Consider the following 13568-nt stretch of genomic DNA (forward strand, 5'->3'; position numbering starts at 1 on the left):
TGTTCTATCTTAGAGCATAGAACCAGCGACAGGATCACACTATTTAGGTATAAAATATTATTACTTTACTTAATGAAGACAAGTCTGGCTTGACTTGGCAAAATTTTCTAAGACCTCAAGTTTTCTGTGAAGAAATGCCTCATCTCTGTTTAATACCCAGTAATGATCTGATTCTTTCAAATTGTGTTTGTGCTACAATCAACTTGTCATTAAGATAATTCTGTGAATTTTCAGCACATTCAACATTAGATGTACAAGAAACCTACACTATTATTTAAAAAAAAAACTCACAAAGCTAGAGCTGTTTTGCAAACTTCAAACAAGTTAGCATTCAGTTATTGTGAAATAGAATCATTTAAGTATAAATAAACTTTAATGTATTGAAGAGAGAGGAGAGAGAGAGAAATGGCTGAGTTTTGAATGTTGTTGCATTCTTATCAATTAAAAACATTTTTGGATATATTGAGTTGAAATCAGTTATGTCAGCGCCAGAAATTAATGAAGAAGAGAAACAGTTTGATATTATCTGCATATAAGAGAGGGTCAAAGTTAAAGAGGACAAGGACAGAACTGAGAACAGAAGGTGTCTAATGGTCAAGGAATATCCATTACCAGTCAGAAGAGTATGATTAGTTAGACAATGGAGAATGTAATAAAACCATATGCTTGATATTTCGGCATGCTATGCCAGATGATCAAGTAAAATATCATGTTTGACCATATTAAATGGTCACTATGTCCATAAAATCTAACATATCACTGGAGTGTGATTAGAAAAAGATCAAAGGCATTTATGCTTAAATTAAGTATCTGAGTCTGAACACATCTCTTATTATGCTATGCTTACATAATTTCAAATACAGCAAACTGCATCACCACGCACAAAAAACAACCCAAACAATATTCTTTATATTAATACTTGTTAATAATAATGTAGGAAACCACCATTGTCTTGAAGCTGCAAAATAAAAACAAAACAAATCCTTTTTTTTATTTATAGTGCCTATACTCTTAATTATATATGTATTTATATAATAAGGGGGGGAGGGATAGCTCAGTGGTTTGAGCATTGGCCTGCTAAACCCAGGATTGTGAGTTCAATCCTTGAGGGGGCCACTTAGGGATCTGGAGCAAAATCAGTACTTGGTCCTGCTAGTGAAGGCAGGGGGCTGGACTCAATGACCTTTCAAGGTCCCTTCCAGTTCTAGGAGATGGGATATCTCCATTAATTTATTATTTATTAATTTATTTATAAAATTTATTTATTTATATAATTTATTATAATTTATTTAACTTCCCTCTCTGACCCATTCTATTATATATAATAATATTTTGTACAGACAATAGTGCTTTTCATTCATGGACCTCCAAAGCATTTCAAAAACTTGAATTAATGAAGATGCACAATATCCTTATGATATGGGTATCATTCCCATTTTACAGATAGGTAAACAGAGTCATAGAGGTTAGAGGAAGAATAAGTGGCAGGGAGAGGAATAGAACCTAGAATTCTTAGCACACAGTCCCTTGCTCTAATCATTAGGCGACACTTCCTTTCTGGTTTGTAAATTCAATTTGGCACTCAGTATCAAGTTGCACTATTTCATAGAATCATAGAATATAAGGGTTGGAAGGTCATCTAGTCCAACCCCCTGCTCAGAGCAGGACCAATTCCCAACTAAATCATCCCAGCCAGGGGTTTGTCAAGCCTGACCTTAAAAATCTCTAAGGAAGGAGATTCCACCACCTCCCTAGGTAACCCATTCCAGTATATTTAAATGTATGTATTAGTTATTACAGTGATGGGCTCAAGGCACAAAATTCAGATCCCAATTCTGAGCATTTCAAAAATCTCAGGGTGAAATCCTGTCTGCCAATGGGAGTTTTGATGGTGACTTCAGTGGGGCCAGGACTTCACCCTGAATGTATTCAGATCAGATATGGTGTTCAGTTTAGGGCCAAGAACCATCTTTAGTTGTGGACAAGCAGGCTGATCTTTTGAATTGGCTGATACTGGGGAGGGGGAACACTTTCTTTTGAATACTATTTGGTCCTAATTCCAGTTATTCTCTCTTATTTGGTCTATGGGCCTATTTGCCCTGTCTCTTCCAGCAAACTGTTTTACACCCAGCTGGACCCTTTCCTCTTCCCCTTATTCCCAGCTGTGTTCCTTCTAAGCTGTGCACTCGCGCAGCTGCCCAGGAGTGAATCAAGTGAAATGCACTTGATTAGCAAAGCCGCGCACAGCGGCATGTATTGAGGTGTCCCTCCCCCCACTGTTCTGCAGCTGCATTGCTCCTGCCCTCTGCCTCGGGTTGCCAGGCATCCGGTTTTCAACCAGAATGCCCAGTCAAAAGGGGACCCTGGCTGCTCCAGTCGGCATCACTGACCAGGCCATTAAAAGTCCAGTCGGCAGCACAGTGGGGGCCTGGGGCTAAGGCAGGCTCCCTGCCTGCCCTAGCTTTGCGCAGCTCCTGGAAGCAGCTGCCGGGTCCCTGCAGCCTCTAGGCCAGTGGTGGGCAGCCTGTGGGCCACATGTGGCTTGTCAGGGTAATCCGCTGGCGGACTGTGAGACAGTGTTTACATTGACTCTCCGCAGGCACAGCCGCTCGCAACTCCCAGTGGCTGCGGTTCACCATTCCCGGCCAATGGGAGCTGCGGGAAGCGGCAGCCAGCATGTCCCTGCGGCCCGTGGGCCTCAGGTTGCCCACCACTGCCCTAGGTGCTGAGGCAACCAGGGACTGGGAGGTTCCGTGCACTGCCCCGGCCCCGAGTGCCTGAACCCCCGGCCGCCCATGTGCCTAGACGCCGCCGAGACCTGGCAGACGCTTCCTTAGAGCCACATTAAGCGCCACCGGGACCCTACATCCCCTTCTGCACCCCAACCCCCTGCCTGGAGTCCCCTCTCGCTCCTCAAATCCCTCATCCCCAGCCCCACCCCTGAGTCCAGAACCCGAGCCATAGCCCTCACCTCCTCCCACACTCTAACCCCCTGCCCCAGCCCGGAGTCTCCTCCTGCACTCCAAACTCCTGATCCCCGTCCCCACCCCCAGCCAGAGCCCTCCCTCCTTCCCCCCGCACACCAACCCCATGGCCCAACCCAGAATTCCCTCCCGCACCCCAAGCTCCTCATCCCCAGCCCCCACCCCCAGCTAGAGCCCTCACCCCCACATCCCAATCCCCTGCCCTAGCCTGGAGCCCCCTCTTGCACTCCAAACCCCTCATCTCTGGCCCCACACCAGAGCCTTCATCGCTAATCCAGAGCCCATACCCCAACCCCCTGCCCCAGCCTGGTGAAAGTGAGTGAGGGGGGAGGAGCGAGCACATGACGTGGTCTTGGAGAATGATGGGGCATGGTGGGGCCTTAGAGAAGGGGCGGGGCAAGGGACCGGGCAGGTGTGTTCAGTTTTGTGTGATTAGAAAGTTGGCAACCCTACCTCTGCCTTGGAGCCCCTGGCCAGCTGCTCCTGGGACTCTCCTGCTTGCTGTACAGAGCGAGGAAAAGAAGGGCGCTGATGTCAGAGTGTCCGCATCCCCCCCGTCCATGTACTCTGTCTCTGCACAGCGAGGGAGGGGGACATGGCTCAGGCAGGGCTGCCCAGAGGCGGGGGCAAGTGGGGCAATTTTCCCCAGACCCCAATCCCCACAGGGGCCCCACGAGAATGTCGGAGGCTCCCCCCCCCGCCTCCGCCCTCACCTTCCCCCATCCCCCAGCGCCTCAGCGCGCCGTGTACAGGAGCGGCCCTGGACAGCGCTGCAGTGGCGTGGCTAGGGCGGGGCCTGAGGTCCTCCCGCTCGGAGCCACGTGGTAAGGGGGAGGGGCTGCGAGCTCCGGCGAGCCGAGCGGCAGGAGCTCCTGGACGCGTCTCGCTGAGGCTCTGGCAGGCGGGGGTAAGCGGCATGGTAAGCCCCTCTGAGCCGGGCACCCCCCTCCCCCAGCCCTCCCCCAGCCCTGAACCCCAGCTCTGAGCCCAGCCCCTCTGAGCCGGGCATCCCCTGACCCCATCTCCTCCCCAGCCCTGAACCCCAGCTCCAAGCCTGGCCCCTCTGAGCTGGGCACCCCCCCAACCCCATCCCCCCCGCAGCCCTGATCCCCAGCTCCGAGCCCAGCCCCTCTGAGCCGGGCACCCCCCTAACCCCATCCCCCCGCAGCCCTGACCCCCAGCTCCGAGCCCAGCCCCTCTGAGCCGGGCATCCCCCGACCTCATCCCCCCCGCAGCTCTGACCCCCAGCTCCGAGCTCAGCCCCTCTGAGCCAGGCACCCCCCCCGACCTCATCCCCCCACAGCCCTGACCCCCAGCTCCGAGCCCAGCCCCTCTGAGCCGGATACCCCCCGACCCCATCCCCCCGCAGCCCTGACCCCCAGCTAAGAGCCCAGCCCCTCTGAGCCAGGCACCCCCCGACCCCATACCCCCGCAGCCCTGACTCCCAGCTCCGAGCCCAGCCCCTCTGGGCTGGACACCCCCCGACCCCATACCCCCCGCAGCCCTTACCCCTAGCTCCGAGCCCAGCCCCTCTGAGCCGGACACCCCCCGACCCCATACCCCCCGCAGCTCTGACCCCCAGCTCCGAGTCCAGCCCCTCTGAGCCGGACACCCCCCGACCCCATCCCCCCGCAGCCCTGACCCCCAGCTCCGAGCCCAGCCCCTCTGAGCCGGGCACTCCCCAACCCAGAGCCCAGCTCCCCACCCAGCCCTAGGCAACAGTAGCGCCACCCCCAGGCAGCGACAGCCCATTGGCACCAACCATCACCATCACCCAGCAACAGTCCATTATGTAATTGCAAATGTATACATACCATTAAAGCATTTAATGTTTTTAAATAATGTATTTCGTGTATTTTCAAATTACTAAAAATTAATATTTGAATGTATTTCACTGGTTATTTTTTACATTTCCAAATACATGTTACTAGAGTATTGCAACTTTTTTTTATGGAAGGGGCCCCCGAAATTGCTTTGCCTCAGGCCCCCTGAATCCTCTGGGCGGCCCTGGGCTCAGGAGCGGAAAGGAGCTGTTGGCAGCTCCTTTGGTCTGAGCTTTCTGGTGTGAGTGCCTTAAAGAGACAGCACATGGTCTCTCATAGACTTCCACAGCAACCAGAACACACGCACACACACTCTCTGTCTCCATCTCTCTCACACACTCACACATACACTCTGTCTCTGTCTCTTTCACACTCACCTCCCAACACATACTTGTGGTGGTGGTGTTACTACTTCTTGGTACTTCCTGCAATGCACATATATTCTCTGTAATTGTATTTTTACACTTAAATTTAATTCTCTGAGTAGTGAGTTCTAAAATGCCTAACCTGTCCTGGCTGAAGTCATTATCCCTGTGGTAATTTTTTTTAAATATATATTATCTAGGTTTTTTTGTTTCTACTGGTGCCGCACATCTGCACATTACCTCGATATTGGTGCACATAACAAAACTCATTCCGCACATGGATGGAAAAAATTAGAGGGAACATTGCTTCCCAGTAGGCCCTGCATTTCCCCCAAGAAACTGTAATGTGATCAGGGCCCAAGTCAGAATCTTCTGGGGAGGTGAGTACCTCGGCCACTCTCTCCTCCCTCTGCCCCAGTACTGCAGCATCAGGTCAGGAAAACTCTCCTTATCCCACTGCTACTGCTTCCCGGGGACAGAAATGCCAAAAGATGCCCCTTGGTTGTGCATGGAGTATTCCATCACTATTAATTCTGCAGCTGAACTTGAATGGCCAAATATTGCACACATTCGTGCTGTCTGACTATTTATAATTGGTGCTTACTGTTAAAAAGTCTATTTTCCAGCCAGTTATCAGTGGTACTTGAGATACCATATTTTCCCCCTTAGATTTCTGCTGTATTTGATTTGCTCCTCCCTATGCACAAAGGCGTGCAATTCACTTCATTCTCTTAGAGCCTGAGTATTAGAGATCTCTGCAGAGCTATTATGAGTTGAAATCCACTCCACTTTACAACCCAGGATCATGGTGTGGAGTATTATCCAGGCCCACTGCATCCGTCATGTGGTTGAGGATCCAGACTGCATACTGGAATAGCATCTGCAAGCAACCCTCCACATGAGTAGCACAGGGTACTGTGACCACAATCAATCATTGTAAATTCAAATCTATAGCTCCCATCTATAGCTTTCTGTGCCAGTCTATGCGTGGCTAGTGCAGAGACCCATGCTGCCCTTTGTGATGTTTAAATGATTCAGCAGGCTTTGTTCACTTTTGTGATGTGTTTCACCCAAACAGAAGTAGGATAGTATTTTCTTATGTAGAAAATCTGATATTTAGTATTAACAATAATTAACTTTATTGTACATAATCAGAACAGTCATGATGTTTGCTGAAAGGAGAGGGTGAAATAAATCCTTCATTTTCACCAATTCATTTGTTTCCCATAAAACCCCCCACACAGTATAAGGAAATCCCTAAGAGCTTTGCACACAGATGTCTGCATAAGGGTTATTGCTGCCAAGTTTTTTCAAGGTGTCAAATAATCTTTGTATAATTTATAAATGATAACAAAGCAATCAGACCACATTCATAAAAGCCCTGTGACACATAATTTAGCTGAATCTGAGGATTAGAATTAATTGTCTCTTTTTGTTCCAATTTCTAAATCTTAGTAAATGATTCACTGCATGTCATTACAGCTTAATATTTGCATGAAATCACAGTTTAGCTGGCATAATTTAACGGCAATTAAAAAGCTATTTAATCGTCATGCAAATTGGCATGAGGGCCCTTGACTATGAAGGGTGTCTGTTTTTTCTTCAGTATCTGCAGGCGGACAGTTATATACTTTCAGACACCCCCAACATAAATGATAACATTCTTCCCATTCATGGAAATATGAATACTCAATAATTCATGTTTTCTATTATAACTAAGGAAAAGCCCCAAACCCTGAATATATCACTTCCTAGTACAAAATTACAACAAAACAACAACAAATGTCAAATAGTTTTATCTACAATATTCATTCCTGTACTGATATCATCTATAGAGAATGACAGAAATCTGGCAGAAATTTAACAGAGATGAAGCCAAAGAAATATGAGAGCCGTGCTCTTGATACTTGCATCTACTTTAATTACTTTGTCTTGACCTGCCAAATCCAGTCAAGTATTGCATTGGAACTGAACTATGATGATAATCATCATAATATTTATCTCTTACATAGCGCTAAATTCAACCCACTTTACAAACATTGGCTCCAGTCCTTCAAACAATTACACACATGCTTAGCTATAAATGCATGAGTATTCCTATTGATTTTAAGGGGTGTAAAGTTAAACGTATGTATAAGCATGATCAGGGCTACTAAGACTGATCCTGTGTTCCTTGCACACCTAAAACTCTCCATTGACCTAAATAATAGGTCCATTAATTATTTAATCCTCACAACATGTCTCCTGGATAAATAGGCATAAATTATTCCAATTTTTCAGATGGCCAAATACAAACAGCGAATTTAAGGACTTCAAAAATCTTTAAAAGTTTTTGTTAATTTTGGGTGCCTCCATTTTAAGTGCCCCAAATTTAGACACCTGGACCCTGATTTTGAAAGATTCTTGAACACACACAGGTCCCCAGTTACTGCATTTGAAATTGTGGGATCAGCACATCTGTCTCAAGCCGAGGATCCTAAAATTGAGGCACACAGTGGCCACTTTTAGAAAATTGGGTTGAAGTTAACATTCCCAAGGTTACAGATGGAGTCAGTCTATCACTAAGTAGTCTGAAGGATGAAAACACTGGCAAACTGTTGGTTAATATGATTTCATGTGGTGGTAAATTGTATTTATAAATATTTTTAATTAAATAATTTCAGTTTTGCAGTATAAGACATATTTCAGTGTCCTATTTATGAACCAGGAAACAATTATTTAAAGTTAAGTTAAAAAGAATAAAGAAGGCAAAATACAAAAATAACTGCTGAAACTGAGCAGAAGTATTTTATCTGTTCATTTTCACCATGAATGAACCATAATATTTCTGACCCTTAGCCTAATGGTAGAACCAGGCTTCTAAATTGTCCCCTGGTACCTATAATAGTAACTGATTGCTGCTGATAAAAGGTGTCTGGCTGCTGAACTCAACATTCTATATAGGCAGAGAGTACCCACGATCACCCATTCGAAAATATTCTTGTCCACTAAAAAATAACCCTATTTAATTTGCCTGTGTTCCAAATTTAGCAACCAATTTATCACCACCATGAATACAAAACTCATCTTAGTAAAACCACATTTTTTTACTTTTAACCAGTTACAAATAAATACCTGTAATAAAATAGCCACTCAGTTACTTAACTGCATTTCCGAGAAAGCCACAAGATTTATGGTCAGAATTCACATAATCTCCCACATCACCAAGTATAAAAACATTTTTAGCTGTGCCTCTCTTAGAAAGAGCTCCAAATTGCAAGTACATGCAGGAAAAGCTATATTTTTTCCAACTTTTACTGCCCAGGTTGTTGACAAACACATAAGGCGACTTACAAACTATCCCACAACAAGATAAAATACTTGTAAAGAATGCATAAATCAATGCATTGTATACCAACCCTCTCTGATTAAATATTATTCCAGTAACTATATAATCAGCCTCTTTTATTTATTCTTCCCTAGAGAAACCAGCAATCCCTGCTGAACACAAATGTTCTCTTAATATTCAGGTCAGGATCTTTTAAATAGTCCTTTAACCTCAGATTGAGACATGTACATTTCAAGATTACTCCTTGACGTGCCAAAAAACAGAAGAAAAAATAATGGTCAGGGGAACAAAACATTAACTAAATCTACCCTATAACATGCTGTCAGTGATAGGCATACCCACCATATCCCCAATCCAAGCAATCATTATGCACACTAGATACCATATTTAAAGCAAACATTTAGATCACAAACAAATTGTTGTTGGAATTGAATTTATTAATATGGTACTACTGGGGTGCATAATTTAGTACCTTACAGGCAAGTTAAGAAGACACAGAATCTGTTTCAAAGCACTTTCAGTCTATGGCCACAAGAGTGCAATGAGCTTTGTGTGCGTGGGCCCCAGCGTCTGTGTATCCCTATTGGAGTTATTTGGGTCCTGTGTGGATGTGGGGCCCAACTACTCAGAGGTCATTGCAGGATCAGAGCATAAAGCCCCTTATCCTGCAAACAATTACACATGTGAATATCATTGGAATCAGTGGAACTATTTGCATACATAAAGTAATTTTTGAACAGAGGTTTGCAGAATCAGAATTAGAAGGATAACATAAGAAAAGCAGACAGGGCAAAGTGGGTCTGGGGAGGAGGAATGAGAAAAGGAAACATTGGTCCCATATATAGTGTAATTCCGACTGTTTTGGGACTCTGGTTATCAAAAGAAAAGTAGAAAGAGATTAATTATTGGTAGAACATTAGTTACAAATAGCATTGTTAACGCTAAGATTAGTACTGTAATGCCTGAAAAAAATAAAAGCATGAAGTATGAGGTTATGGGGGGTTGAAGGTAAGAAAAGTACCTTAGTTAATATGTGACCTTTTAAAATCAAACTATTAATCTTTTCTCCTATTTTCTTAATTTTATGTATGTGTATGTATGTATGTATATGTGTATATATGTGTATATGCATGTTAAGGACATTATTTGCTGTTACTTTGTGTATGTGTAGCTAGTTGCTTTGATATACTGAAATAGTGCCATACTTCAGTTTGAATCAATGGAAAACTGTTTTATTACTAGCAAACTAAATTCCTATCATTTTGACAAACCAGTGTATAACAGCATTATGATGTTGATAAGTACCATATCTGTGACGTTACTGCTTGCTACAGTGTACATGCTTTAGTACTTGATATATAATCATTTTGTGCACTTTTTGGCTTTGGAGTGGAATAGCAGTTATTGTTATGTTGTTCAGGCAGTGTGGGTAATCTCTTTATTCTACTAGGTATACTCAAATAAAGGACTTAAAGTTAGAGGAAAACAGATTTGTGTGTTTCGACCTAGTGGGAAGAAAACAACTGTAATGTGTGAGATAACGTATTGATGTGAATGTGGAGACAGTGAGACATGTATACAGCCATAGTATGGGTAAATGCAGAGGCCACAACTTTAAAAAAAAATTTAATAAATGGGGAACCACTAACCAGCAAGACTGTTCCAATGCAGATTTCAAGTGGGAACTGAGGGCCCCAGGTTCTATAAACGTGAAGGTGAGTATGAGGGCAATGCCCCCTCTACATCCTCAGGCCTGCCCAAGATCCCTGGCTAGAAGCCGAAGCTGAAATCATTCTTGTCTTCCACACAGGATATTGGAGAAATGAGAGGAGGGGAGCCCAAAACTGCATAGGAAGTGGGGACATACCCCATTACTGTTCAGTTCAGGTCTCTGGGCCTATGCCAAGCAGTCCATTGGGTAACAGAGACTTCACATTGGACTCTTTTAAACTCCCAAAACTGGACCTCCAAGATGATGGATGGAAGGTGAAAAAATCCACATGGCAGCTTGACAATATTGCCATGCAGGAAAAATCCCTTCCAGATCCCAAAGTTTGGCAATCAGCCTAACCCCTGTCATCATAAGAGATCCAGCTCAGTAGATAAGGTTTGGTTAGGGTTGGGCTGCAACAGAGTCCAAAATGGCTGCTCGCCAGTAGCAAGATCAGGCAGTAGCCACTTCTATCCCCCGACCCTGGCAGATGAGAGCCAATCAGCTGGCCACTCATGGGTCCATTGTCCGATGGCAGCAGAAGTTAGCAAACAGTCATCATTACCTGGACGCCAAGTGAGATAGCCTTTCCCGTCACGTGCGGAGTGGGACAGGAGGGAGAGAAGGGGCAGAGGGAGTGAAAAAGTAGCAGCATCCTTCTCTTCCTCATATGTACAAGCTGCAGGGAGAGGGAGGGAAAACCAGGGGAAGTGTGTTTTAGCAATCTCCCAGCTGCCCCCACTTGGGATCTCCCCCTCTACAGCCAAAGAGAAGGCAGAAGACACACCACAGCTAGCAAGGTGAGCTTTTATCCTTTAAAACACTATCTAATAACATCAGCTGTTCCATAAAATATAAGGTATAGCAGTCTCCATGAGAAAGTGAACATCTCCAAAAAGTTACCATACCTCTCAATATCCGAGAGATACTGTGATTATTTCCCACTGATAATATAGAGCAATACTGCTTTATCTCACATTCAGTATTGTGGTAGCTGTTGATAAATTCTGATATTTTTTTAGCTGTGACACTGTAGTCATGTTTCTCTATTAAAATGAACATTAATTATCATTGCTCTGTCTGAGTCTGTATATGTGGGTTCATATATCATTTTGTGCATTTTTATAAGTAAAATATCAGATTGTTTTCTGATGGTGTGTTTTATGTAAATATTCAGAGGCATCTTTAAAAAACAGCAGAATTTTAATAAACCAGATTTATCTCAGTCTTCAGATGAACATCTTATCAGAAATGCTGGAGGAGTTGATTTTATAAACCATTACTTTTGCATTCTGTCAAACAGTTTCAGTTCTAAAAATTAAATTGGAGCATCAGGCCTACAACAGATTTACATATCTTACAAAAACATTTACATCTATGGTGTTGAATCATCAGTAAATAGTATTTATTTACAACATTTTATTTCATCCGTAAGGTATAGGAGCCTGATTTATAAATGAAGGTTTGAAGCTCTGAAATAATACCGTCTTATATAGCATATTCTTGTTTCTAAGGTCAAAAATCCCATTTATGTGCTTTCCTTGGGCAGGGCTGGCTTTAGGTCGATTCCCCAGAATTGGGCCCCACGCCTAAGAGGGCCCCGCACCTTAGGCGCCTTTTTAATTTTTTTTACTCACCTGGCAGCGGTCCGGGTCTTCGGCGGCACTTCAGCGGCGGGGGGTCCTTCACTCGCTCCGGATCTTAGGCGGCATTTCGGCGGCAGGGGGTCCTTCAATGCCGTGGAAGACCCGGAGCGAGTGAAGGACCCCCCGCCGCCGAAGTGCCACCGAAGACCCGGACCGCCGCTGGGTATTCGAATCAGGCCCCGCAGTTCCTAAAGCCGGCCCTGCCTTGGGCACAGGAGCCTGCCCCCATGTTGTAAATTGCAGGAGTCAAGGCTTTAAAAAAAAATCTTGAGTTTTTTTTAAATGCCTGGTTCTTTGATTTTTTTTTTAATGGACTAAAAATTGTTCTAAAGGAGAATATAATATTGTAATTCTTGGGCCTCTTGCCGTGGACTCTATGTGCCATTCAGCGTGTTGCATGGAATATATTTTATTTTAGATTTATACAGGATGGTTTGTAAATGTACAGTAGGAACTTTACATCTGCTTCATGATTTCTAAAGCAATAAAATGCTTTGTCTCTACTCAAAGTTTAAACGATATCTCATCAAAACTTTGTAGTCAAGATTCACTGGCAGGTTGTATAAATCATGAAAAGCTATAGAAGTGTAACTTTGGGGAATGTGGAATGATAAATCATAAGTATCTGTAAACTTCTCAAAGCCTTGCCAACCATTCACTATTTAACCAAGTGCACACTGATTTTATTTTGAGAACTGTGAATATAATGCTTAGTCAACTCCGGGGGGGGGGGAGGGAGAGATTGTCAGGAGGAGTTATACACACCTCTGACATATTTTAGGAGCTAGGCCTTGAGGCTTTGCATTTTGTCTCCATTTCTTATTCTGAATACTTTTGTGAGTATATTTTGTGTTGTATGAAAAATTAGCTTTGGAAAGCTCATGCCGCTAAGTGATTCACTGAAATACAATCAGATTAAAGAGATAGGGAGTTTAATTATTAATTATTAAGATTCTTGTAACAGGGTATAATTTCTGCCTTTCTTCCATCCCCTATGCTGTCCTTGGCTCTAAATATTTAGGCAATGGGCTTCTGTCATGATTTTATATCTGTCTCTAAGGGTATGTCTACACTATGAGCTAGGGGTGTCAGTCCCCTGTTTGTGTACACATATTCACACTAGTTCTCATCAAGCTAGTGTGAGTATAAATAGCAGTGTAGCCACGGTCGCATGGGTAGTGGCAGCAGAGGCACAGCTGAGTCATGCCAAGTACATACCTGCCAGCGCTGCTCTACGGTGCCTCTGTTGCCACTACCCATGCTACTGTGGCTGTACTGCTATTTATACTCGTGCTAGCTCAATGACAGCTAGCGCGAGTATATGCACACAATCAGGGAAATCACAACCCTACTTCATAGTGTAGACCAGGGGTTCTCAAACTTCATTGCACCACGACCCTCTTCTGACAACAAAAATTACTTCACAACCCCAGGAGGGGGGACCGAAGCCTGAGCCCTCCTGAGGCCCACTGCCCCAGGTCGGGGGGCCAAAGCCCAAGCCCGAGCCCCACAGCTCAGGGCAGGGGGTCCAAAGCTGAAGCTCAAGTGCTTCAGCCCCAGGCAGGGGTCGGCAACCTGAGTTCTGCCATTCAGGGATGAAGCCCTAGGGCTTTGGCTTCGACCCTGGGCAGTGGGGCTCAGGCTTCAGCACCAGGCCCCAGCAAGTCTAAGCCAGCACTGGCAACCCCATTCAAAGGGGGTTGTGACCCAC

The 13568-nt window shown here is 44.6% G+C and overlaps 1 protein-coding gene across 2 annotated transcripts in view; it reads left to right on the plus strand.

The window, feature by feature from the left end:
• Positions 1-13568, plus strand: part of EPHA6 (EPH receptor A6) — an 875951-nt gene that overhangs the window by 467203 nt on the left and 395180 nt on the right. The window lies entirely within an intron of this gene.

Source organism: Emys orbicularis, chromosome 1 (assembly GCF_028017835.1).
Source record: "Emys orbicularis isolate rEmyOrb1 chromosome 1, rEmyOrb1.hap1, whole genome shotgun sequence".
Classification (NCBI taxonomy): Eukaryota; Metazoa; Chordata; order Testudines; family Emydidae; genus Emys; species Emys orbicularis.